Source organism: Rhinolophus ferrumequinum, chromosome 28, assembly GCF_004115265.2.
Source record: "Rhinolophus ferrumequinum isolate MPI-CBG mRhiFer1 chromosome 28, mRhiFer1_v1.p, whole genome shotgun sequence".
Classification (NCBI taxonomy): Eukaryota; Metazoa; Chordata; class Mammalia; order Chiroptera; family Rhinolophidae; genus Rhinolophus; species Rhinolophus ferrumequinum.
This window is the reverse complement of record NC_046311.1, coordinates 4,202,544-4,230,462: the sequence shown is the minus strand read 5'-3', so window position 1 is coordinate 4,230,462 and position 27,919 is coordinate 4,202,544. Positions and strand designations below refer to the sequence as shown.

Genomic DNA, 27,919 nt, shown 5'->3' with positions numbered 1-27,919 from the left:
ATGCGAGTGCGTGCACACATGCACACACTATGGCAACACTAGCAAACAAGAAGTGCTTTCAACAGACCAGAAATGATCGGGAGCCCTTGAAAGACAGACAGAGGATGAGGCCAGACTAAAGGAGGAAACCACGGCGTAAACCACATGCAAGGGAAGACGGCTATAGAAGTTGAGAGCAGCTTAGAGGCTCTAAACTCAGAAACAATAGACACGGGAAACAGAAGAAAGCTCTGGGGCGACTTGGAGTTGGTTGGTTGAGGCATCACAGCAGGAATGGGAGACTTGCTCTCCTCCCCCGATTGTGCCAACAAGAGGACGGCAGAGCCATCTGCCCGCAATCAGGGGCAGTAAGGTGGGCACTTGAACTCAAAAATCAGGGCAGGACCTGGGAAGGCCACTAACACGTAGAGCCAAGAAGGAACTTCTTCAGCCAAAGGCAGACGCTGCTGGTTCACCCCCCTCAACAGAGCCTTCCCTTCTTCCACCATAATCATTGGATTCAGGATGTAGCAAACAGTTACAATACTCACAGACTAGCCACGTTTGTTGGCAATGTTTGACAAACAACAAATCTGACTGACAGTGGCTCAAGCAAAAAAAGACAATTAAATCACATCACAAGATATCTAGAGGTGGTTTCAGGTTTGGCACCTCTGACTCAATTAAAGCCATCCAGGAAAGAGATCTCCTACCTTTCCACTTCACCATCTTTAGTGTATAGCTGCCTCATGGTCACACAATAGCTGCCATGGTCCAGACATCACACCTATGTCAAAGGAAGGAAGAAAGGGAAAGAGGCAGTGTCACTGAGTTTTCCTGACACAAGTGTCCATTTTATAATAAAGTAAACGATTTCCCAAAAATTTCTCAATAGGCTTCCACTTATATCTCATCGGCTAGAACTTTGTCACATGCCAGCCTACCTGCAAGGGAGGCTGGGAAGAGAGGCATTGGAATTACAATGGACTTAGTATGATCGTGAATTGTCACCTGAGCTGGTTGAGCATATAATTGCCTAAACACAATCAGGGTTCTGTTAGGAAACAACAAGAGAGGAATACATAGCATGAGCCCATTGCCAGAGTCTTTGAAAGCTAATGGGAACACTCAAACATAAAGACAATCACACATCCAATAGTCAAAAAAATATGGGAGGATTAACACCACCTTGAAACAGAGACACCAAACCCAACAAGCAGAAGAAAACAATAAGACGTTAGATTAATTACATGCAATACCTTCAGACAGATAAAAGAGATGTTTGCATTCCAAAATAATAATCATAATAAATTAGAGATTTTGGCTAATAGACAATCAGATGTTAATAATATACGTTTTAAAAATGTCAACGCAAAAATGCAAACCACAGAGCAGAAAGATAAACCAACGAAGAAGGAAAGAAAAAATTATCTACACCTAGAGACAGTATGATGACATTTCACACCAAGGATCAAAGAGAAATCCCTAAGAGAGAAAAAACGGATGAACTATAAAGGACAAAAAAAAAAAAAAAAATTAGATTGGCATCAGCCCTTTTTTGGCAATACTGGATGAAAGAAGATAATAGCAAAGTTTTGAGGGGGGAAAACATTATGAGCCAGGAATCCTGTCCCCATGTATACTACAGTCAAGTGGGAGGACAAAACAAATCCATTTCAGAGATCTAAGACATTTTACCACCCAAGACCCACACATGAAAGAACTATAAGAGGATGTACTCCAACAAGAAAAAAATAGGAATCTGTGGCAGAAAGATACTAAAATGTTCCAAATGATATCTGCCTCCTGGTGTTCACCCTTTTGTATAATCCCCGCCCCTTGAGTGTGGGTGGGACCTGTGACGTGCTTCTAACCAAGAAAACACAGCAAAAGATTCCAACTTCTGTTTTGTCAGCAGATTTTCTCCTTTGCTTGCTCAAGGAAGCCAACTGACATATTGTGAGCTGCCCTATGTTGTGAGACGCCCAAAGGAGGCCTCCATCCAATATCCAGCTAGGAACTGAGGCCCTCATCCAACAACCCAAGTCCTGGGTCTTTCCTCAGTCAAATCTTCCAATGAGACCCTAGCCTGGGCCAACACCTTTTTGCAGCCTGTGAGAGACCCTGAAGCAGAGGCCCCAGATAAGCCCGGCCTGGATTCCTGACTCACAGTGAGATGCATGTTGGTTTAAACCATCAAGTGTGTGGTGATTTGTTATACAGCAATAGATACCTAACACAGAATCCAAGGTGCAAAGGTGGGCTGTAAGAAGTAGTGGTGGGCAAAAAGGCCAGTAAAACTCTGTGAGAAGTCCAAGAAGGTGTGGATTAAAAGCAAACTCTGGAATGAGAAACTCTGATTATTCAACACGGGAGGTGGGGAGAGGAGGAGAAATAGGGAAGGAAGAAAAAGGGTAGAGGATTTCTTGTCCTATTTGAAGGTATGATATAAATTCTACCTTAAACTCTAGAGACTGATATATATATATATACACAGCTCCAAATATTTGTATTAAAATTTTAAGGGTAGAGAACTTCTTGAAAAACCAATAAAACTTACAGCAAAATATTTTTAAAAAGGCAAATGCCCACAAAGAAGTGGAGACTGGTAGAGAGAACAATAGCAAGACAATAAATAGATGGACAGGCAGCAAATGATGCAGCACACCCAAAAAAGTCGAATCCTAGAGCTTAAGTTCGGCTATACTGCAAAGAAAGGACTACAGAAAAGGGACATTCAGGGAATTTAAAAAATGAGCTATTGGAAATGAAAGTGGAGGAAATCTCCCAGAAAATAGAGCAAGAGACAAAGAGATGGAAAATAGAAAACAGAAAATACAAGATCAATCCAGGAGGTCCAATGCTCAAACAATTAGTGCAGAAAAAGAAAATGGAGGCAAGGAAATTATTTGAGAAACAATTTGATACAATTTCCCGGAATTTTGGCCATCATGCATAAGACAGTTGTGAACACTTTTAAGTAGCTCAGAATACATGATCACTGGGGACCCCGTGCATGTTTTCTCATATTATTCACATGGATTTGCATTTCTGTACGCATTTATCTATGGAAGGAACTCCCACAAACCCATCCCCCAACTAATCACTAACTATCTATGGGCTTCTTGCCTTTCCCACTCCCCCCACCCAGCCTCCCCGCCCCCCCCACCATCCTCAATGTTGCGTTTGTCATTCCTTTTCTTTCAAAAGTAGCCTTATTATACATACGGTGCCTGAACAATGTATTATTTTGTTTTACTTGGTTCACAACAATGTATTATTTTGTTTTACTTGGTTTATAATCTTATGAAGAGAGTATCACTCTGTGTGGTCGTCTGAGATATACATTTTTCCCTCATCCTTATACTGTGCAGATTTGTAGCTGTTGCTGCCTGGAGCCACAATTCATTCATTTTCTCAGCTGTATGATATTCTATTCTATTTTTTTTTAAGGAGGGCATAGCTCACAGTGGCCCATGTGGGGATCTAACCGGCAACCTTGGTGTTATCGGCACCACACTCTTACCAGCAGAGCTAACCAGTCACCCCTATGATATTCTATTCTTTATACTAAAGTTTACTCATTCATTCTCCTACCTCCTACCAGCTTGGAAGGATTGGGAAAGAACGTATGTGTGTGTGTGTGTGTGTGTGTGTGGTGACAATGAGATTTCAATCCTCATCATCTGCAGTGGAAAATCAAAAGATAATGACTAAAATGGAAAAATCAAGAAGTAGCAATACACGTATGTCATATAGAGATAAGTAAATATGAAATGAATCAGCTAAAGGAGTGAAAGTGGTTTCCGCTGAGGGGGAGGAAATAAAGGGGGGAGGATAGAGGAGACAGCTGTTTTTCATAACAAGACCTATATAATAATTGGACTTTTACACTAAGTGCACATCTAACATTGCAAAAAGGTGAAATATGAAGGGTAACCACCAGAATAACAAAAATGGGATAGAGTTTGCAAACCATCAGTGAGAAAACAATGGAATAAAGAAATGTGATTAATCAAACAAATGGTAGGAAAAGAAATAAGAAAAGCCATTTTAAAAAATGTATTGTTTTTTTTTTTTTTTTTAAAAAAAGGATATTAGTTTCCTATTGCTATTATCACAAATTACGTGGCTTATAACAACACAAATTTATTAGCTTGCAGTTCTGGAGTTAAAAACCCAAAACGAGTCTCCCTGGGCTGAAATCAAGGTGTCAGCAGGCTTCCTTTCTGGAGACTCCAGGGATGAATCTGTTTCCCAGCCTTTTCCAGCTTCTAGAGGCCGCCCTCACTCCTTGGCTCATGGCCCCTTCCTCCATCTCTGTGCCTTTCTGCCACAGTCACGTCTTTGTCTGATTATTCTCTTTGTGTCCCTCTTCCCCATTTAAGGATCCCTGTGATTACATTGGGCCCACCCGGAGAATCCAGGATGGTTTCTGTATTTGAAGGTCAGCTGGTTAAGAACCGTAATTCCATCTGTAACCTTACTTCCCCTTTGCCAGGTAACTTAACGTGCTCACAGGTTCTGGGGATTAGGACGTGGGTATCTTTGGGGGGCTGTTATTCTGCCGACCACAAAACAGTATAGCCAATAGAAAACATAGTTAAACAGAAACAAATAGATGAAAGTCTAGAAAGAGGAGCAAAAATTAAAAAGGAGGAAATAATTGGAAAAATGGAGACAAATTCATTAGAATTAAATTAAGATGAAAAATTTTAGATTGAAATGGACCACTAGGACCAAAGAAGAGAGAAAAGGAAAACCCACACCTAGAGAAATAATAGTGTAATTTAAGAATGTCAAAGACAAAGAGAAACTTTAAAGTTTGCAAGAAAAAGAATAGATTTTTTACCGAAGAACAAAGATCAGGTTTACATCAATTTTTCAATAACAGCATGGGATGCAAAAAGGCAATTGAACTTTTCTTACAAATTATTGAAGGAAAAGAATTTAGAAACCTAAAACTTTACATTCAGCCATATTTTCATTCAAATATAAGGGTACAAAAATATCATGAGGTTTACCAGGCCTGAAAAGGTTTGACACAGAAAGAGTCATACTAGAAACTAAAGTATCTAAATAATAGGAGAGACAAATCTAATAAATGCTACAGGAGCAAAACAGGGTAGAGAACCACTGGGGGTTCGGGTACAACCTGGCATGAGGTGAGGGGTAAGAGGGGTTTCATGTCTGGGGAGATGACCCTTCATGGGGAGACAGAACCCAAGAAGGATGAGGAAAGTGTCCATGGGGGAGAGGTGGCAACTGCAATAACAGATTAGCTACATATAAGGGATTAATCATATAATTTAGTATATCAAAGACAATGGAAACCAAGTTTCACAAGGTCAGAGAAAGAAGTTACAAATGTGCAATGGAAAAATGCTACAATGTACCCTGTGGGGTTGGATTGCAATTCCAGATGTCTCCTGAACTCATGATTTTCAATATAGATAGACATAAGTTTGTAGATAGGTTTACTATATATGTTCCCTAGCTCTGTCCACTCAGAGGGTCTGGGAGAAGCGACACCCCTAAAGCTATGCACATACCTAGTGTCCATATTTGCAGGGCAGGCAAAGCACACTATCAGAGCTGGAAGCTGAACAATTCCTGCAGCTCATTCAGGGCTCAGGGATGTTTGAGTCCTAGCCAGTCTGAGTGGAGGGGCTTCATTGAACACCCAGTGCATTCCTTGGAAAATCACTGGAAGACAAATTATAGAAACTGGCATAAGAAGAAATAGACATATCCCTGTCACTATTCAACAAACCAGATTTGTAATTTCAAAACAAAATCTTCACAAACACACATACACACATACTCACAGGCAACGTTCTTAGGGGAAAGTTTATAGCTGAGCAAATATTTGTATTAGAAAAGAAGAAATTTCTAAAATCAACCTTCCACCTTAAGGAACCAGAAAAAGAAGAGCAAATTAAACTCAAAGTAAGTGGAGGGAAAGAAATAAGATAAGGGCAGAAATCAATAAAAATAGGAAGCAGTCAAACATTAGAGAAAATCAATGAGGCCAAAAGCTGGTTCTCTGAAAAGATCAATAAAATTGATCAACCTTAGATAGACTGGTCAAGAAAAAAGAAAGGAAGGCACAAATTGCCAATATATTTGGATTTATGTTTGTTTTACTCTATGTTAAACATTCACATAATTCTAGTCAAATGTACAAAACCAGGTATATTCAGAGAAGTATGACTTCTACCTGTCCCTTTTACTCTGTCTCCTTCCTCTCCTATAGGTATTTATTTTATTTGTTTTGTGGCTTATCCATTCCATATTTGGGCACAAGAAAATACATGCATAGTGAATATATCTGCAGCATTGTTTTAAGGAATGCTGTGTTTCTCAGATGGGGCTCTCTTGGGGTGGTTTAAGATTCTTGTGAATATAGTCATGTTCAAATATAATCAATGCATCCAAACAAAAACTTTTAGACTTCAAAAACACATGAAAGAGTGGGTTTCACAGATCAATGAATATGGTTATAGTTGATAAATATCTGCAAACAATATCAAAAGGGCTTATCCTGACTCTGCAGAAAGAGAGTTGCACCTTTTTCTTGAATGTAGAGTGACAAAGCACCTGGCTGTCTGATCCAGGTTTCTATGCAAAATTTGTCTGGTTCATTTTTCAAAATCGTATTTTATATTCCACAGGTCCTGCTAATCCCAAGTGATGCAGATTCCCTTTATAATCTGGCCAGTAAAGCTTGTGGCCCTCATACCATCAACGGACAAGTGCGTCCTGACCAAGGGAGGGGTCTTTCAAAAGTCTTTTGTTGTCAGTGTTTAAATTTGTTACCCTTTTCCTTAAATTAAGTGATGAACCTTAACTAACCATCTTGACTAAAACTCAAATTTCTTGTTTGTTTTATCCTGAGATAAAAATCTAATGTCTGCACTGGTAATATAAGCAGAGAATGCATAATGAGATTTAATACCAGGGGTACCAAAAAATGTATACAAGTGGACACGTGGGTCAGCCTTGCTCAAACAGTAGTTCGCTGTAATCAGAAGTGCCTGGACACTGATGGTAACCACTTTGAGCGCCTCTTGTAATGGCAGAAGTTAAATGTGACTTGTATTCATCTTTTGTTATTGGTATATATTGAGTATTATCATTTTAATACAGTTTTTTTTTCTTTTCTTAAAATGTGCATACATTTCTTTGGCACCCTCTGCATTATAGTTGTTTCTGGTATCCATATGGTGAATATATCTACCTGACGATCAGTGCTAGGAATAATTCCTGATTCTGCTGTGAGTGTATAAACACTTGCATGGCTCGATCCAATTGTTTACAATTATTTTCCCATTAAAAGTGATAGTGTCCTGATAACTTACAATGTGTACTTGGTAGAGGCTTTCAGCTACTCGTCCTTACTTGGCAAATGTGTTTAGTTGCTAACGTGAAATCTCTTTTATGAGATGGTCGTCATGTACAAGAGTTTGGATGGGCCTCTCTCTGGTTCACTGCTGGTTACATATGCAAAGTTCCTGCATAAGAATTCTTGTTAGGCCATCTTAACTGATGATGAAGCTGACACTGTAAACCAGTAGGGAAAAGATATCTCGTCAATAAATGGTGTGGGGTCAAAGGGATATCTGTATTGAAAATGAAAGGAAACTCATCTCCTATCTCATACAATATACAGAAATCTATTTCACGTGGATTATAGACCTAAATGTGGAAAGCAAGACCAAAAAGCTTTTAGCCAATAGCTCCATGTAGCTAACAATCACTAAAAATATGGCTAAACCTGATTTGAAATGTGTTCTCTGTGTAAAGTACATACTGTATTTCAAAGACTTAACATCAAAAATGAATGTCAAATATCTCATTAAAAATTTTATGTCGATCACATGTTGAAATAATATTTTGATGTATTGGGTTAGACAAAGTATATTATTAGAATTAATGTTGCCTGTTTCTTTTTACTTTTTGAAATGAGACTACCAGAAAATTTAAAATAAAGTACACGACTTTCATTTGTGCCTCATGTTATATTTCTATCATTCGGCAGCTATGCACTAGAAGATAGCATAGGAAGACGTATTCATAACCTTAGAATAAGCAAAGATTTCTTTAAAAGGACACAAAAAGCACTGACTATAATGGAAAAGATTAATGAATTGGACTTCATGAATATGAATAACTTCTGTTCATCAAAAAAATGACATTCAGAGAGTGAGAAGCATCAAAATTAAAAACATTTGTGGTTTTAAAGACATCATCAAGAAAGAAAAATGACAACCCACAGAAAAGGAAAAGAAAATTGCAAATCATGTACCTGAGAAGGGTCTAGTATCAAGAATATATAAAGAGCTCTTACAATTTAATGATAAAAAGACAAATAATCCAATATAAAAATGGGCAAAGGATCTGAATAGGCATTTCTCTGAAGAAGACACACAAATGGACAATACGCACATGAAAAGATGCTCAACACCATTAACCATCAGGGAAATGCTAATAAAAGCCAAAACAGGATCCCACTTCACACCCAGCACAATGTCTATAATCAAAAAGACAGGAACAAATGTCAGTGAGAATCTACAGAAATTGGAACCCCCACTGTTATGGGGATGTAAAACAGTACAGTCACTTTGGAAAACAGCCTGGCAGTTCCTCAGAAAGATAAACACAGAGTTACCATGTGACCCAGCAATTCTATGTGTATGTATATGTGTGTGTGTGTGTGTGTATATATATATATATATATATATACACACACACACATATATATATATGCACATATGTCCAAGAGAAATGAAAATATATGTCCACACAAAAGCTTGTAGACTAATGTTTACAGTAGCATTATTCATAGTAGTCAAAAAGTAGAATAACCCAAGTATTCATCAACTGATGAATGGATAAATAAAATGTGGTATATCCATACAATGGAACATTATTTGGGAATAAAAAGAAATGAAATACTGATAAATACTACAACGTGGATGAACCTTGAAAACATTATACTAAGAGAAAGAAGCCAACACAAAGGACCACATATTGTGTGACTCCATTTACATGAAATGTCCAGAATGGGCAAATCTATACAGACAGAAAGAAAATAGATTAGCGATTGCCTAGGTCTAAAGTAATGGGCAGCCTGAAGGGTGACAGCTAAGAGGTGGGGGGTTTCTTTTTGGGGTGATAAAAAGTTTTCTAAAATTGATTGTGGTGATGGCTGCACAACTCTGAATATCCTAAAAGCCACTGAATTGCATACTCTAAATGGGTCAATTGTATGGCTTGTGAATTATAGCTCAATAAAGCTGTTTAAAAAACAGAGAGAGTATGAAGGTAAACCATAGAGTAAGAGAAGATATTTGAAATACCTATAATAGAAATAAAACTCGTATTTAGAAAATATAAAGAACTTCAAAAGTTAATAAGAAAAAATAAAGACAACCCGACAGAAAAAGAGCAGAACACTTGAGTAAACATTTCACAAAAGAGAGTATCTAAATGGTCAATCAACAAAGGAAAAGTGTTCAGCATTAATAGTCGCGATGGAAATGGTATTACAACCATAATGAGATACCACAAGCTATGCATCAGAATAGCTACAATTAAAAATTATTGACAGTCAAGAATTAACAAGGGAGTGATGCCAGCAAGATAGTGGAATAGGCGGTCCCTAGCCATCATCCCCCCACAGAAACAACAATTTGGCAGCCATGCACAGAAAAAAGTGCCTTTGTGGAAGCTTTGGGATCCAGGTTGCAGTTTGCAAAAAACATTTTTTAATTAAAAAAAAAATGAATTCATAAGGTCATGAAGCAACTAAAATTCGCATATGCAGTTGGTGGGAGGGTATAATCATTTGAAAACCTATTTTGGGATCTATGAAAGACAAACATATGTAAACCCTATGACCCAGCTATCCCATAGCTAGGTACACAACCAATGGAAATATGTACATATATCCAGCAAAAGATATATATATATACACACACAAGAAAATTTATAGTAGCTCTGTTTACAATAGTTCAAAACTGGAAACAGTCCAAATATGTGTAGAAAGTCGAAGTTATCAATACATCGTGATATAGTCCGTAATGGACTACTATACAGCCATAAAAATGAATGCACTACTGCTACAGCTACATGGAGAGTTGTTATAATTAGTATAATGTTGAATGAAAGAAGCCAGTCACTAAAGAATCCACAGGTTGTATAATCCATTCACACGCAGTTCAAAAACTAAGGAAGATGAAATGTTATTGTTTAGGGGTAAAAGCTCAGGCCGTAAAATTCTAAAAGAAAAGCAAGGAAGTTATCTTTGTGGGAGGACGCAGTGATTAGAAGAGCTGCTTTCCGGGGCGCCAGCACTGTATTCTTGATTTGAGTGGTGGTTAGGTGGTGTTCACTTCGTGATACATCATTGAACTAAACGTGTCTGTTTTGTGTAGATTTTTACATGCATGTTACAGTTTTACAATAAAAACTTTTTAAAAAGAAGAGTATTTACTAGCAAGGAAACATATTCCTATGAAGTATCATAAAGAGAAAAAAGTTTGCAAAACTATTTATATGGCATGGTCTTAATTTTACTGTATTGAATATAGATTTATCTATGTTTGTATAAATATACTGATCTGAAGTGATGTAAACCCAGGTCATATGGTATTTATCCCTGGATGCAGTCACCAGTCTTCTTTGTTCAGTTTGTTTGTGCCCATGTATTTTCCTGCTCTTTCTGTAATAAGCCTTTATTGCTTTTCTAATAAGAAATAAAGCCATTTTGTAGTATTGGTCTGGGAATAAACTAACAGATCAATAGAACAGAATAGAAAACTGAGAAAGAGATTCAATAGATATAAGACTTTGATATGTGATAAAGGTGGGATTTCAAATCAATGGGGAAAAGATGGGTAATTTGATAACATTTCATTGGTTCAACTAACAATTTGGAAGATAAAGTTGAATTCCACCTCACACCTAAACAAACCCTAAATAAGTCGCTATATTATGTAAATGCAAACAAAAACTTTTAACCACACTAAACAAAAACATACGTTTGAGAAGAAAATGTAAGCAAATAGTCCCATCATCTTGGAACGGAGATCTTTCTAACCTCGTATCAAAGTTGGCTCGCACAAAGGTGGGCAGATTTGGCAGTTTAAAAATATAAAACTAAATATATATATATATATATATATATATATATATATATATATCAGAAGTTCATAATAATCACAGCTGTAAAATGCCTAGGAATAAAATTAACAAGAAATGTGAAATGTCTTTATGATGAAACTGTACAACTTTACTGGAAGACATAAAAGAAAACTGGAAAAATGGAGAGCTTGGTGGAGGGAGTCGAATTTATTCACTGTGGCTTTGCATATATATATATATATATATATAATGGCTTTATCTCTTTATATATATGTATATATATACACATACATATATATATATATATATATATATATATATATATATATATATATATGTATATATATATAGAGAGAGAGAGAGAGAGAGAGAGAGAGAGAAAGGAACCTAAATATTTGGGAATAGATTACTCCTCCAACTGTGTGATGTGCAGTGGTTAAGAAAACATAGCCCTGCACGCACTTTTACGTGCAGGGAAAATTTCTCTGCCACTTCCTCTCACATCCCCCAAGCCTGGGGGAGAGAAGTTGCTGGACTTTGATCGGTCCTATACAGCAAGGTGAGGTCACTGTGTTACAAGGACACACACACACTTGGTCTCCCTGTGCTGTCCCGCCATGCACACCCGGTCTAGCAGAGGCCTGGCTGCCTCACCTTCTGCCCTCACACTGGGAGGCGTGAAGCTGACCTGCTTCTAATCCCCTAACTTTAGGGCTGGCCAGATTCCCAGCCTCAGCCCAGGCTCTGTGCTGCCGTCCAGCTTCTACCCACGTCCTGAGTGAGGCAGTGGCAGAATGGCCAGGCCTGCTGGTTCATGGCGAGGCCTCCTGACCCAGGAGACAAATGATGATACATAGTCACATGGTAGCAGGGTGACTGCAACAGACAATATTTAGACATCACTCTATAACCAGAGGACTCTACAGCAATGTGGCACTGTGTTGTAGGAAGAAATTGTGCCATGAACCTAGGTGCTAGATCGGGATGATGTAAATAACCAAAAGCCATTATAAACGAGCTGGGGAGATAGAATAGCATATTGGTTAAAAACACAGATTTTACAATGCCTGGGTTCAAGTCCAGGTTCTACATCTAGCTAGCTGTGTGACCTTTGACAACTTACTTAACCACTCTGGGCCTCAGTTTTCTCCTCTGTAAAATATTACTGTACTACAGCACTATTATAATGATATTTACCAATACAGGGTTCTTACGAGGATTAAACGAGTCAGTACATATAAAGCATACTTAGAACTGTGCCTGGCACGGAATAACTATGTGTTAGTTGTTACCATCATTACAATGGAATCTAAGAGACTCAGAAAACCCCTGCCCAGGCAGAGCTCCACAGCCTGGCTACCCGAGCACCTCTCCTGAGAGGGAACCAGGCAACCGGAGAAGCCACCTGCTAACATGCCCAGCCTGTCGTCACCTGGCCATGCCCGCTGAAACTTGCTGCCTGTGTGCTAATTGCAGTAAAATGGAACTGCTGTAAGATGGAAGCACCAGGGCGCACATTTTGTGCTGGTTCTCAAACCCAGGCCTGTCTGGTATCAGGCATGTGCTCAGCTGACAATGAAATGAATGTTCTGTGATCTTGATTTGGCTGCTGACCCACGTACAGGAGCTCCTTTGGGAACCATTCAGTCAATCCGCAGCCTCCCAGGGTTGCTGAGCGCAGGGCCCCAGCCCCACCCTCACTGGGGCCCCCTCAAGACCCCACCTCCACCCAGGTGGGGCTGATTTCAAAAGACGCCCATCATGGATTGCTGAGTGAAAAAGCAAAAGGCTGAACAGTATGTTTAATGCAATTGTTGTTGGAAGCACACAGGAAAATGCATTTTCAAAGTCTAGCAGGATGTATGCCAAACAGTGCATGGTGGTTACCTTGGTAGGTTTACCTGGGGAAGGGGCTTGAGTGTGGAGGAGGGGGCACGGTCACTCGTTGCTGTAGACCTGTTAGTGTGGTTTGATGTTTTCACAGCAAGCATATGCAAATTTGGCTATGAACAAAAACAAACAAAACACAAAAAATATTTTTTTCAATAAACATCAAATCACAGGAAAATATTTACAACATGTATGTCAGACAAAGGGTTAAAGCAATATCTCTAAGTGTTCAGGAATAGAAAAAGTAGTTGAAGAGAATAGAATAAAACAGCAACAGTGGTTATTCCTAGAGGAGACTTAATGGGATATTTTAATTTTCTTTTTTATACCCTTTCCTATATTTTCCAAACATTTAGCAATAAAAATACATTATACTTTCTTAGTCAGAAAAATACGATTTTTTAAGTTGAAGGGAAATATAACAATAAAAACAGATACTTAAAGAGAAGATATGAAAGGAAACCAGAAGGCTTAAGAGGTTTGAAAGGATAGAAGGTAAAATGAGGCCATTTAAAAAGGAAAGATAATTGGGAACAGTACAAGTCAGAATGATAAAATACACACATTAAAATAATTTAAAAAAAAATAAGCGAAAATATTGAAAAGCAATATTAAAAATCAATAGCCAGAAAGTTGAAAAGAAACCACTAGAAAGCTTCTGCAGGTCTTGCAGGCAGGAGACCCCAGCTGAGGTCCAGCTGCATCCTCAGGGTGCCTCATGGGCTCCCCAAAAGGGAGGTGACAGGTCCTTTGGCAAATTTGTGGCCACCCAGCTGCCAGTGCTTCAACCTCCAGGACCTTCCACCTTATCTCAGAGTCTTGCGGGCATGTGTCTGACCCCCCCAGGGCTAGTGTGGGGTGGAGGGTTCCCCCATGCTTTAGTTCCTGCTCGATGCGTAGCTTCCCTGTGGCGTGCTGCAGACCCCCGGAGGCCATTCTGGCGCCACAGCACAGCATTCTCAGGTCCGCCCTGCCGTGCAGCCCGATGGGCAGCCCAGGTAAGCCTTGATGCCAGCCCACTTTCTGGAGATACTGTGGCCCAGATACATCAGATGCTGTTTGCAAAGTGCCTGGCACACAGTGGGTGGCTAGCACACACTTAGGGAGTAAGTGACTCTGAGTGGCATCCCATCCCCCAGGAGTTCGAGCCTGCGTGGGCTCCATGTAGACATCACTCTGTCCTCCCACAAAGACAGACCCCTCGTCGCAGAAGCTTCCTTGGTCTGCACGTCAAAGAAATCCCCCACGCTGCCGCACACTAAGCTCAGGCCTCACTGTGCCCGAGGAAGGGGGTTCCGCGGGCACAGAAGGGTGCCCTGAGACTGCGGTGAGTTCTCAGCAGACCCTGTCCCCTCCCACACCCCAGACTGTAGCGCCCAGCCAGAGCAGCACCCTGTAAGCTTCTGGGCAGCCCAGAGCCTTCCACCAGCTCCGCGGATGCCCCGAGCTGCTGGCTGGAGATGCATTTGTGCTCGTCAGTTCATGTCAGGGTGGCGACCCTACCTAAATTACAAATAGGTCCTTAAACGTATAGCTGTGGTCAGCCAGGGCCTGGTTGTCGCCAGTGAGAGCAACGGAGCCTATCCAGGGACCAGGGCAGTGCTTCTCAAACTGTAATTCGTGCACAGAGTCACCTGGGATCTTGTGAAAATGCAAATTCTGAGTCAGCAGGTCTGGGATAGAGCCTGAGAGTCACATTTCTAAGAAGGATGCTACTGCTGGTCCAGGAATCACACTTTGAGTGGCAGCTGCCAGACAGCGCCTTTATGGCCATGAAATCATTAAACTCGAGGGGACTCCAGAGACCACGTTCTCTGGCTTCCCATTAAGGCCAGCAATTTTTCCTGCAGCATTTCTGATAGCAGGACAGCGTCTGGCATGTACTAGGTACTAAATACTAAATAGAGGATAATTGGCCTGAAGTAAAATTATTTCCAGGAATAGGAAGCTCTTCTGGTGAAGGCAGGCCTTTCCTGGTTAGAAAGCTCCTTCTTTTGAGCCAGCCCAGGCTCCCTGAAACTGCCACCCACTGGCTTTGACACCCCCCCATGACGCTCCACCCATTAGGCACCGTGCAAAGCGCCGAGACTGAGTAAAATGTTTGCAACCTAAAAAATAAACAGCAAGCAAACAACAACAACAAAAATTGACTCCAAAACCAAAAAAGCAGAATCACAACTAATAAATGTTTGTCTACAAAATGTAGGATGTGTCCAACGGGCAACAGCAATGTGACTCCTACATAGTTAGATATAAATTATATTTAATTGTGGGTGCAGGTGCATTTTAAAATGCTTTGTGGGACTTTGGGTGGGGCCTCCCAAAGTAAACATGTCTTTAGCCCTCAAAGGTCTTAGGTGGCCTGTGTCATCTTCCTTAGACTATTCTCTCATCAGAAGTCAGTAATTGTGGCCTCCCCAGGGCATCACTCTTCTAAATTAAACCAATTCCACAGGTCTCCAGGCTGGACACAGGGAGAAACACAACATAAAAAACAGGTAGGAATACTTCCAACTTCTTTCTGCCAAAAATAACAATGGAATCGACATCTTTTTTGCCTAAAGTCTTTGTAATAGTTGGAATTACTTCACTAGCATATGGACTCAAACAGGATTAAGATGCCTGTCTCACCTTCTTACCTAATTGGTACCAAGTCCTCTCAATCCTTTCTTTTTAATATTTCCTAAATTCATCTACTCTTGTCACAGTTACTGTTTAAATTCATGGAAATTAAATAACACACTTTTAAACCACCAGAAGGTCAAAGAATAAATCACAAGGGAAATTAGAAAATACCTTGAGACAAGTAAAAATGAAAAACACAACATATCAATCCTTATGGGACGCAGTGAAAACGGTGCTAAGGGGGAATTTTACAACTATAGATACTCACATTCAAAACGAAGAAAGAGCTCAAATCAATAACCTAACTTCATACGTCAAGAAATAAAAAAAAGAAGAACAAACTAAATCCAAGCTAGCAGAAGAAGGAACTTATAAAGATTAGAGAAAAGCAGAATAGAGCATAGAAAAATAGGAAAATAATCAACAAAATTAAGAGTTGTTTTTTAAAAAGATCAACAAAATTGACAAACACTTAGCTAGACTTTGAAAAAAGAGAGAAAGACACAAATAACTAAAATTAGAAATGAAAGAGGAGACATTACAACTGATTTTGCAGACATAGAAAAGATTATAAAATAATATTGTGAACAACTGTACACCAAAAAATTGGATAACACAAAAGAAATAATAATTCCTAGAAAAACATACCTACCAAGGTTGGAATATGAAGAAATAGAAAAATCTAAGGGTGTAATGTACACCATGGTGAATATAGTTAATAATACTGTATTTCATATTTGAAAGTTGCTAACAGAGTAAATTTTAAAAGTCGTCATCACAAGAAAAATAATTGTAGCTATGTATGTTAACTAGACTTATTGTGGTGATCATTTCTAAATATATACAAATATGAAAACATTCTGTTGTACACCTGAAACTAATGTTTGTTATATGTCAATTACACCACAAAAAAAAAAAAGAAAGAAAGAAAATCTGAAATCTGAACAGACTTATAACTAGTAAGGAGATTTAATGAGTAACCAAAAACCTCCCAACTAAGGAAAGCCTAAAACCAGATCACTTCACTGGAAAATTTTACCAAATATTTAAAGAAGAATTAACATGAATTCTCCTCAAACTCTTCCAAAAATGTTGAAGAGGAGGGAATACTCCCAAACTCATTCTAGGAGGCCAGCATTACCCTCAGACCAAAGCCAGACAAAGACACTGCAGAAAAAGAAAACCATAGACCAATATCCCTGAAGAACGCTGATGCCAAAATCCTCAGCAAACCGACGAGCAGACCAAATTCCACAGCATGTTAAAGGGATTATACACCATGACCAAGTGGGCTTTATCCCTGAAATGCAAGGATGATCCAACATACAAAAATCAACGTAACACATCACATTCACAGAAGGAAGGACAAAAACCGCACGATCATCTCAATTGATGCAGAGAAAGCTTTTGACAAAATTCAACATAATTGTATGACAAAAAACGACAGATTCAGAATAGAAGGAAACTACCTCAGTATACAAGAGTCTCCCCTTTATCTGAAGGGGATACGTTCCACGACCCCCAGTGGATGCCTGAAACCACTGAGAGTACTGAACCCTATATATACTATATTTTTTCCTAAACATGCATACGCTTTCCGGCTTTCCTTTGGCGTGCCCGAATGGCCAGCGACACTACACTGCGCTTTGGGGCCCTTCTTAAGTGAAATCAGGGGGACTTGCACACCAGCACTGCAATACTTCCACAGTCGATCTGATAACCGAGATGGTTACTACGTGACCAGCGTGCAGGGAGTGTCTACAGTGTGGACAGAGTGATGATTCACGTCCCACTTGGGACAGAGTGGGTCACTCGAGATTTTCATCACGCTACTCGAATGGGTACAATCTAAAACTGATGAATTGTTTATTTCTGGAATTTTCAATTTAATATTTCAGATCACAGTTGAGCGTAATAACTGAAACCTTGGAAAGTGAGACTGAGGATTGGGGCGGGGGGGCTACTGTAATAAAGACCATATATGATAACCCTACAGCTAACATTATACTCAATGGGGAAAGAATGTAGACTTCTCTAAGATCAGGAACAAGACAAGAAGGCCCGCTGTCACCATTTCTAGTCAACATAGCACTGGAAGTTCCAGCTACTGCTATTAGTCTATATTGCCATTCAAGTCAAGGGACCCCAAATAGCCACATTCGATCAAATGTTCTTCACCAAGGGTACCAAGGCCACCCACTGGGAAAAGGGACATCTCTTCAATAAACGGTGCTGGGAAAAGAGGATACCCACATGCAAAAGAATAAAACTGGATCTTTATACTAAGTACAAAAATTCAAGATGGATCGAAACCTAAACATAAGATCCAAAACTATAAAACTCCATGCAGAAAACATAGGGGGAAAGCTTCCTGACATCAGATTTTGCAGTGCTTTCTTGGCTATGACACCAACAGCACAGACAACAAAAGAAAAAACAGACAAATGAGCTATCATATCCCCTCACACCCATTACAAAAACAACAGAAAATAACAAGTATAGATGAGGATGTGGAGAAATTGAAACCCTTGCGCACTGTTGGTGGGGTTGTAAATGGTACAATTGCTACTGAAAACAGTATGGCACTTCCTCAAAAAATTAACATAGAACTCCTGTATGATCCAGCAATCCCACTTCTGGGTAAATAAAATACCCAAAAGCCACGACTCGCACAGGTATTTGCACCTTCACGTTCATGGTAGCATGATTCACAATAGCCAAAAGATGCCACCCAAATGTCCATCAATGGATGAACAGATAAACAAAATGCAGTATATTAGATTACATACAGTGGAATATTACTCACCCTGAAAAAGGAAGGAAATCCTGCCACAAGCTAAACATGGACAAACCTTCAGGACATTCTGCTAAGTGGTATAAACCAGTCACAAAAAGACCAATATTGTAGATCCAGTTATATGAGGCATATAGTCAGATTCAGAGACAGACACTGGAGTGGTGGCTACCAGGGACAGGACAAGGGGAAATGGGGAGTATTTTTAATGTGTACAGTCTCAGTTTAGTGAAATGAAACAGTTCTGGAGATCTGTTCCACAACAGTGTGAATATACTTAACACTATTGAACTGTACATTTCAAAATGGTCAAGATGGTAAATTTTATGTGTTTTTACCACCCAAAAAAGTTTTTTTCAACCATGCCAAAAAAAGAAAGAAAGAAAGAAACAAACAAACAAAAACAAAAAAATTTTCTCACCTTCTGAGGTGATTCTGAAGAATTTCAGCTTTGAAACCGCTGGCCCAAAGGGATCTGGAAGCGCTTCTGGGAGGAAGACCGGCTTTGAGCTGGGCTGTGAAGGGTGGAAACATTTTGGTTGGGTGAAGAGGGGGACATTACAGAGGAAGGCATTAGTTCAGCAGCAGCAGCCTTATCATCATCGCAAACATTTATTGTAAGTGCCTATTAAGTGTCGGGCGCGTGTTTCACACGTGTTCTCTCATTTAATCCTCTCAACAGCAGCTCTGTGAGATGGGCACTGCTAGCATGGGTTTACAGAAGAGAAAGGGGATGGCAGTTCGGAGGAGGCAGCGAGGGGACCCATCTGCCTAAGGCAAACAGGGCACGTAGAGGTGATGCAGCCTGGAAAGGAGGAGGAGAGTTGGCCTCGATACCAGGTAGACACCCACGTGACGCCATGGAACAAGTTCTCGAGCACAGGCCTATGATGCCAGACGTGTTTTTAGCAGGTGAACCTGCAAGCAGCGTGTGGGGAAGTCCTGTGCACCACATAGGGCTGGAAGCCTGATCAGTGCAACTTGGGTGACAAATGGAAGTGCAAGTTGAAGGTCAAAGGAAATCCACCCCTGAAGCAGGTGCCCGTTCTCTATCTGCCCCTACCCCTGCCAAGCCAGGCCTCTCTGGATGACTCATATCCCCTGGACTAGGCAGCAGGACGCCTGGTACCTGCCCTGCTCTGGCTGAACAGGACCAGATGGGGCAGGGCTGCATTTTCCTGAAGTTCGGTGGCTGGCACTGTGGGCATTGATTGGCATGGGGGTACGGATGGTCCCTGAGCGCGCCCTCTGCTGGAGGCTCCTGGCCTGGCAACTCTCTGTGGGCTCTGTGGGCACTGGGCCCAGTTAGCTTTCATTTTTTATTAGAATGATGGGATGTCTTTCCCAGCCTGGGTGATATTAATTACAGCCTGTTGTGTAACAACCTGGTTTCATAGAGGACAGAGCTCTCTGTTCCAGAGGCCTCTGTCCCCCAGGAAGCCCCCAAAAGGATGGACTTCTCACAAATTCTGAACTCCCTCCTCCTTTTGCTGCTCAGAATGAGCCTTCAGCATCCTCAGGCCAATTAGGCAGAATCTTGGAGCTCCTGGTGGGTTATGCTGGAAGCTGCTCCTTAAGAATGGAGAATTCTAGAAATTTGATCTGAAAGCTGGACACAGATGACCATGACAGGGCAGTAGATCTCTGCTCCAATAAAGAAAGGTAGTGGTCTACTGTTACCGGATTCTTCCAAGAAGGGCCTCAGCCTCACACGGGAACACCATAATGGATTCAGGCATTGAGCTGTGGGGATTTCAAACCTCTTTTAGCAGCAAACCCTTGGGACCCTTCCTACTGGGCCTTCCTGGCAGTGAGGCAGCTCTGCAGAACCCAGGATTCCCAAGAGGGGAGGGGGAATTTTTCATTGTAAAGTTCCCAAACTAGTCGAAAATATATAGCTTTGTTTTGTGTACATTTTTCTTTTTTTGTGCAAACTTTACACTAGCTACAACTTGCTTTCTTCATTTAACAATATATCTTGGAGATAACTTTTATTTTCTTAGCATGATAAAGTTTGACTTATTTACATAACCAGAAATGTTCTCTTTTCCCTTAATTTCTTCCACTGGTTTTAAGCTTAAAAAGTCATTTTTTCTTTAGGTGTTTGAAAGCGTCTATTTTCTTTTCCTTATTATTGTTGCTGTTATTTGCAGACAGAATTTATTTGTTGTATCATATGCGGTGAGGGTACACATTTTTTTTCCTAATTGTCAGCCAGTTAGCCCAAAATAATTTTTAAAATAACCCTTTCTATTCCCGATGATAGTACTTTATTACGTGTTAAATTACTATGTGTATCATTGCCTCATTTTGAGCTGTTTTAATCTATTAAAACGACTGTACATTTTTGCCTTAATACCACACAATTTTAAATATTGTAATTTTCTAATATGTTTTATATTTAGGTCTATTCTCTCCGGCTTTACTCTTATTTTATAAATTTTCTTTGAAGTTCTGTTTATTTTGCTAAATGAATTTTTATAATCTTTTAGCAAAAGTTGAAAATTTGGATTTGCACTAAGCCTATAAATTAATTCGACTTTCCATCTTCACATTATTTCGCCTTTGCATCAGCACAGTGTTATGTCTTTCCACATTCAGGCCTTCTCCCATATTCTTTACAAAAAAAAGTTTTCTTCATATAGAAAATGCTATGTTCTAGACTAATTTATATAACATGGGGTCACCCATGCCTCAAAATTTTAGAAGACATCGCCCTCTCCCCAGTAAAACCTCTGGACTCAGAACTTTTGGAGGCAGTATTCTTGATATCTTTCTTAAATTCTTCCTCAACTCATCTATTCATTAAACTAGGATTTATTTCAGATGCCTACTATGTGCCCAGCCCAGTTCCATGTGATACAGCAGTGGGAAAATAGTTTTCTTACAATTCTCTTGAAATAAAATGTTTTAAATGCAAATGAAACAAACAAACAAAAAAATGAAACAAAGTAATTAAAAAATAAAACATTTAATTAAAAAGCAATTATTTACAAATAAAAAGTTTAATTACAAAAACAAAGAAAATTCTCTCTTCTCAGGAAGCTCACATTCTAATGAGGAGAAAAGAAGGGAAACAAGTAAGCAACCAGGCATATGTCATATCAGATGGTACACAGGAGAAAAGTGAAACAGTGCGGGGGTCGGGGGTGCCACTTTAAAAGCTGGTCAGGATTAGGTTTTGAGCAGAAACCCAAGGAGGTGGTTTACATTTTCCACTTCTGATTCTGTTCAATAAAGGAAACTTCACTATGTTTTTTTCCACAGAAAACTATTTCCTTCAAGTTTCAAATTTGTGGGCAATTTCACATAGTATCCTTTTATATTTTTAGTCCAGTTCTGTTGTCCTTTTACCATTTCACCTTAAGTTGTGTTTGCTTCTGGTGTTTTTCCTTCATTATATTTGTCCATTGTATTATTCAGACTTTAACAAAAAGAATTGGCTCCAGAAATAGGTATTATTCAGCTGCTTTTCTAGTTTCTAATTTATTCTTTTCTGCTTTTTTCCTGATTTCCTTCTGCATCTTTATTTGTTTTTCTTTTCTTTTTTTTAAATATTTCTAAATGACTCCATGAATATTTCGTTTGTTTAACTTTTCCTGGGCATAATAATAAAATCATTTTAGAAGCCACAGCTTTTGAATAAAGCTTTGCACGTGTACTGTTGATTTTCATTAGTGCAGTTCTTTTTTGTCTTATTTCCTAAATTAACACTTGGTACTTGATTTCCTTCTTTATCCAAAAGCGATTTTGGAGAATTCTCAATGGTCAATTTCTAACATTAATTGCTAATTTTAGCATATTGTGAACAAAAGATGTGGTCCACATAACATCTGTATTTCAAATTTATTGGGATTTTCTTTATGGCGAAAAATATGATCTGTTTTTTAAATTGTTTTGAGGATCCTGGAACAGCCCACGCCAACAGTTAATATGCCCCCAGGAACTGGGGAAAAGAACAAAATGTGGACAGGAAGTGATCTTGATACAGAGAGACAGAAAACTTTTTTTTTTCAATACCGACTACAGGTCAGGCTCTATGCTAGGCACCTGGCATGCACTATCTCATTCAGTGGTCAGGTAGGTTCTTCAGAGCAGGAAACCGAAGCTCAGAGAGGTTAAGTAACTTCCTAAAGTCTATTCCCCTGCTCAAAGCTCTGACCCCCTTGCGTAGCTGAGCAGGTTCCCACTTTTCTTTCAGTTCATTTTAAACATAACCTCTTGTAAGAAGACTTCCCAAACATGAGAGGTATGTACCCTTCTGTTTTTGTATAAGTCGTCACTAGTCTTACATCTGTCACCGTTGGTTGCCTGGGGGACTCTTGAGGGTGGCCAGCATGTTAGGGGTTTTCAATAAATGTGTGTTGATGAATAAAGACAATAAAGTGAAAAATAAAGGCAAAGGGAGAAGACCAAAAAGAGAATGCATGTCTGAAGATTCAACACAGCAAACCCATCACCCTACGGCACCTCTCCTCCACCTCTGCCAAGCAGGTGAAGCCTGGGGTTTACAAGTAATCATACTAACATCGGCAGCTCATTCCATTTGCAGAGTGCTTTCCAGTCTACACAGCATTATCTCATATGCATTATCTCATGTGATCTTCTCGACAAACACAGGTGGCCCTGAGCCCATTTTGTAGGCAGTGAAACCATTCAGAGACTGAGTCTGGCCAAGGTCACACAGCTGGCAAGTGGCAATAGCCAAGAGCTCCTCAGACTCCAGTCATCGCCACATTCAAACTCGAATACAGGTCCCTCCTGACTTTAAAGCAGGTACACACACACACACACACACACACACACACACACACCCCTACCTTGCTTCCTTGGTGGAAAAGACGGTAATTCCCCTCTCATCGTGCTCATCATGGCTTCACAATGATGTCTTTTCTTTCCCACCAGACAACATGTTTAATTAATGCCTTAAAGGAAATTCATGAGAGTGAACCCTGTGACATGCTCATTCATTCATCTGTTCTTATGAACAATAAACATTTACGGGACCCCCAGGTACTTGGCTGGCCCTAGACACTGACCCAGGACCCAGGTGCAGGCTTGGGAGGACAACTTGGAGGAACCTTCAGGGCAGTCCTCCCCACAATCCACCCACAGCTCCCAGGCCTGCCTCCTCCTCCCCTGTTCTCCCAGTTCCCACCCCACACCCTCTCTATCTCCCTTCACAAAAAGCCCCATTCTCTTTTTGCACAATACACTTTCACAATAGTAGTCTATTCAGCTCAGAGCCCAAATCGTCAGCAACTAAAATGCTGGTTCCCCTTTCCTCTTACTAGGTCTTCATGCATTTCCAGAGGAGGAGAAATAATTGCACTCTGCAGCATAACTTTCTGTTTGCTTAGCTGTTACTCCTGAGGACTGTAAGCTCCTTGAAGGCCTGACCTGGGTCTTTGGAATGAATGAGAAGCCTAGATCTTGTTCTCTAAAGTTACTCCTTAAAAATCATACAATCATTATAGAAATTTGGCAAATACACTGAGAGAAAGAAGAAAATGCGTAAAACGCACCTCTAATTCTAAAAACCAGAAATAACTTTTAACTTGTTTGTGTTTCCTTCCAAGCATTTTAAATGTATTTTTCGGAATAAATACAGATGCATATACAAAATTGGACAAAAATATAATTCTGATGCATATGCAATTGTGTATCTCACTCAGAATATTACAAACATTTCCCAAGTCATTAAATATTCTTCAAAAACATGCTTTTAATGGCTGTGTAATATTACATCAAACGTGTACGCCATAACTTCTTAAACATTTCTTCACTGTTGAATACTTACCATATTTCCCTCCTCCCTTCCTTCTCCCCTCTTTCTTCTTTTTTTTTTGTTTGTGATTTTTGCTAACATAAATAACAATTGATAAATATCGTTAACACATCTTTCTCCATATTGCTGATTCTCTCAAATAGATTTCTAGAACTGAACTTACTGAATCCAAAGGATGTAAACTTTTAAGCTTTTCTTGATCTCTAATGTCAAATTATTTTCCAGGCTTTGTACCAATGAGTTCTCTCACAGCATTACGACTTTTATTTGTTTGTTTTTAACTGGTGAAGTTGGCAATTTCCTGTTTACGGTCGATGGGCTCTGTTTCTTTTGGCGTATTTTTATTCTTATATTTATGCAAATAAGGCGAGTTATCTTATGGGAAATAAAGCCATGCAAATATGTACCCTTGGTCACAGGCAGAATCAGAGAACGTGGGTCATTATTCCTGGAAAAATGATTTGAACATGTCACATGTTCACCCCGCCTGTCCACGCAGACTCGCTTTCTTTTGGTTTTCCCCCAAAATCTTAATTATTCCTAAACTGTTACTATACTTCTGAGAATTTTGTTTAGCTGCTCAATACATCTTCTGTGGAAATCCAGTCATTAGCTTAGTTTTCAGGGACTGTCCACCAGTTCCGGGTCCCTCTGCTATCCTTTCAGGAGCCCTGAGTCTAGCTCTGCTTTCTTCAGCCCCTCTTAGTTCAATCCTGGGATCCTACACCTTCCATAAGGGGATTCCAGTTGAGAGATTTGGTATTAATAATCGAATATTAAATACGGCAAAGTCACTGATATTTTTAATAATGTTTGTTTGGTTCTATCAATGAAAGAAACAGATCTTAATAATCACCCGCTAATCTCCCAGCAGCTACTCTAGTGAACACATCAATTGAAACACTGATGAGCTGTGCTTCACCTCTTTTCTCAGCTTACAAGATCCCTTAGATTTTCACAGATGGATATGAACATTCTGGAAAGTCTGTGGCATGAATGCACCCTCCCCAGGGAAATCATGAAGATTAGTAAACCTTATAATAACACACCTTCCTTCCCAATTCAGCTCTAGGGGGGCAACTGTGGGGCTTCTGAAATGCCCAGGGGAGGCCTCCGTTGACTGCTTCTGCATTCGAACAGTCCATTTCTTTCTCTCTTCTGTGAATCCAGAGGCTTCTTTCCCCGGTTTGGGCAGGGATTTGGCTAAACCTTGCGGTGTCTGACTGTGAGTTTAGGCCTAACATTCTTACAGGTTTCACAATTTATAAAATACAATATCATGCATTCATATATTACCTGGTTTAATTCCTCCCAACAACCCCCGGAGGTGGACATTCGGAAAGTAAAAAGGAGTCAGAGAAGGCGATGATGGGTCACCTGTCCAGACAGGGTCTCCCAGGGAGGCAATCTGTAAGAGAAAAAGATAATGGGGAGGTAGAGGGGAGTCCTTCTAAAGAAAAGGAGTAAACAGATGCTAAAAGGAACTCCCAACTGGAAACTGCCTGCAAATTCTGGCTCAGTTACACCCTAGCTGTGACCTTGGAAAGCTTTTTAACTTTTCTGTCCCTCAGTCTCAGCTATAAAATGATGAGCAGAATATGACATATACCTGGCACAAAAGTATATGTTCATCATAGTGGTCCATAAAAGTGAAAAACTGAAAACATCCCACAAGTCCAACAATTTGTTTAAACAAATTAAGATACATGCTTGCCCTGGAATAATATCATTCTTTCTTTAAGAATGATAATGTGGGTGGTTAAAGAGAGGGAAAGATATTTGTGACATATTATTGGGCGAATGTGGTTACAATTTGGTAGGTATAGTGTAATGCTATTTTTGTTAATTTTGTAAAAATAACATATTTACATGCATAGTCATTTGTTTGTTTAACATTTACTTTGTACAGTTTCATTATTATGTGCATTTACATGCAGATATGTGGATATAAAAGGTCCAAGGATATACACCAAAATATAATGTCTCTACAGGGGGTTCCTTTTCAGTTTTGTTTAGCTGATTTTCAAATTCTTTCACAATGAACTTGTGTCACAAAGAAATAATAGAAGTGTAAAATGTTTACAATGCAGAACTGGAAGGCTGGTGTCTGCCTGGATCCAGGGGACATTTTGCTGGTGCCAAGTTCATCTGCAAGTTGCTTAGAGAATGAGGAACCCAAACAATGGACTAAGAGGTTTTGAGAGATTTAATTTGGGCTCTGGAGGAGTCAATAATCCCCTTCTTCCCTTCTCTCCCCCTCAGTGTGAACTTCTGTGCCCACTGCTCTCCACTGAGCAAACACAGCCAGGTACCTGCTCCCATTCGCCCTTCTGGATTTTACAAGGCCCACTCTCTTCTGATTCCTGTTTGTTCTTCAGGCAGGCTACAGTTCCACTGATGAGGCCTTTGTAACCAGTCTTGACATTCCAGTCATGTTCCTGAGACTACACCCTTGCCACCTTGATCAGACATAGGAGTTCCCAATCCAGGCCACCTGTGGGGAAATAGGGCAGCTTTCAGTGAATGCTTCCTCCACAACCAGCTCATCATGTTTCTGGCATGGTGACTCATCCTGGTTTCAACCCAGAACATAATCTCATTTCTAGGTTGTAAGGGCATTTCTCTGTCACTCCCTGATTTATAAAAACAACGAATGAAAGCTACCATGTATTGGGACTTACGTACCTGACGCTGAGCTATGCATGGGCTCATTTAAGCCTCACAATAACTGTATGTCAGATGTTTTCACCTCCATTTCACAGGTAAGAAAACTTTGACTTAGAGAGGTCAACTTGCCCAGGGATAATCAGCAAGTAAACCGGGGCCCTTAAGCATAAGACATTGTTTCTGCAACCCAAGATCTTCTTACCCCCATTTTATAAGTGAGGAAACTGAGTTTAAGTTATTCACTGAAGCTGTTATTCATCCAAGTTCATGAAGTTAGCAAGTGGGAGAAGCTAAAATTTGAACACCTCCCCGATACCCGCCCCCCTCCTCCACTTACACCCTGTCGTACTCCTCGCTCTCTCTCCTCCCCTACTTGTGCCTGGACACTGTCCTCACTCCCCACTCCCCCACTTGTACTCCACACTACAGCAAGTACTTGTGGCGGTTCCAAGCATCTGTAAGAATGTGCTCTCTTGCCCTGGGGGCTTTAGACAGCCTGTGCCTTCCCAGGCATTTGCCTGGCACATGTCTACTCCGCTAGATGTCACCTCCTCTAGGAAGCCATCCCTGACCACACTAGTCCAAGTACCCTTCTCAGGGGCTTCCTGGGTTCACCTCTGCATGCATCACGTAGCACTGTGGTTGCCTGTCTTCTTGCTGCTTCCCCTGCTGGTCTGCAAAGGCTGAGTGAGGACTGTATGTGCTGAGGAGCCTTAGCGCCCAGCACAGCAGCAGGCGCAGAATAGGTACTCAGTCAGCATTTGTTAAATGAATGCTTGACTATCAGAGCTGCGTTGGCCTTGTTTGAAGGATACAGCTTAGGTGCACTAAGCAGGAGGATATAAAATGACAGATACGTAGCTTCTGCATATCCTATTAAGAGGGCGTAGTGGGTAAATGCTCACTTTGGGAGGTCACCCAGGGCTCAGTGTGCTGATATTAAAACGACGGTGTCCTTGCTTAAGCAAAGTCTCAGGCTACTGTTTTCTCACTCCCAGTCAGAAACAAATCCTGCTCTGAGTGACTGG

At 40.2% G+C, this 27,919-nt stretch overlaps 1 long non-coding RNA gene across 2 annotated transcripts in view; it reads right to left on the bottom strand.

The window, feature by feature from the left end:
- LOC117018959 (uncharacterized) overlaps window positions 1-27,919 on the bottom strand; it is a 32,480-nt gene that overhangs the window by 2,796 nt on the left and 1,765 nt on the right. For both annotated transcript variants that reach the window (XR_004422380.1, XR_004422379.1), the window contains exons 2-8: window positions 26,537-26,718; window positions 25,521-25,632; window positions 23,257-23,361; window positions 18,858-18,951; window positions 13,029-13,130; window positions 5,532-5,685; window positions 693-766 (exon numbers count right to left, since the gene is read on the bottom strand). This is a non-coding gene — a long non-coding RNA (uncharacterized LOC117018959). The remainder of the gene's footprint in view (window positions 1-692; window positions 767-5,531; window positions 5,686-13,028; window positions 13,131-18,857; window positions 18,952-23,256; window positions 23,362-25,520; window positions 25,633-26,536; window positions 26,719-27,919) is intronic.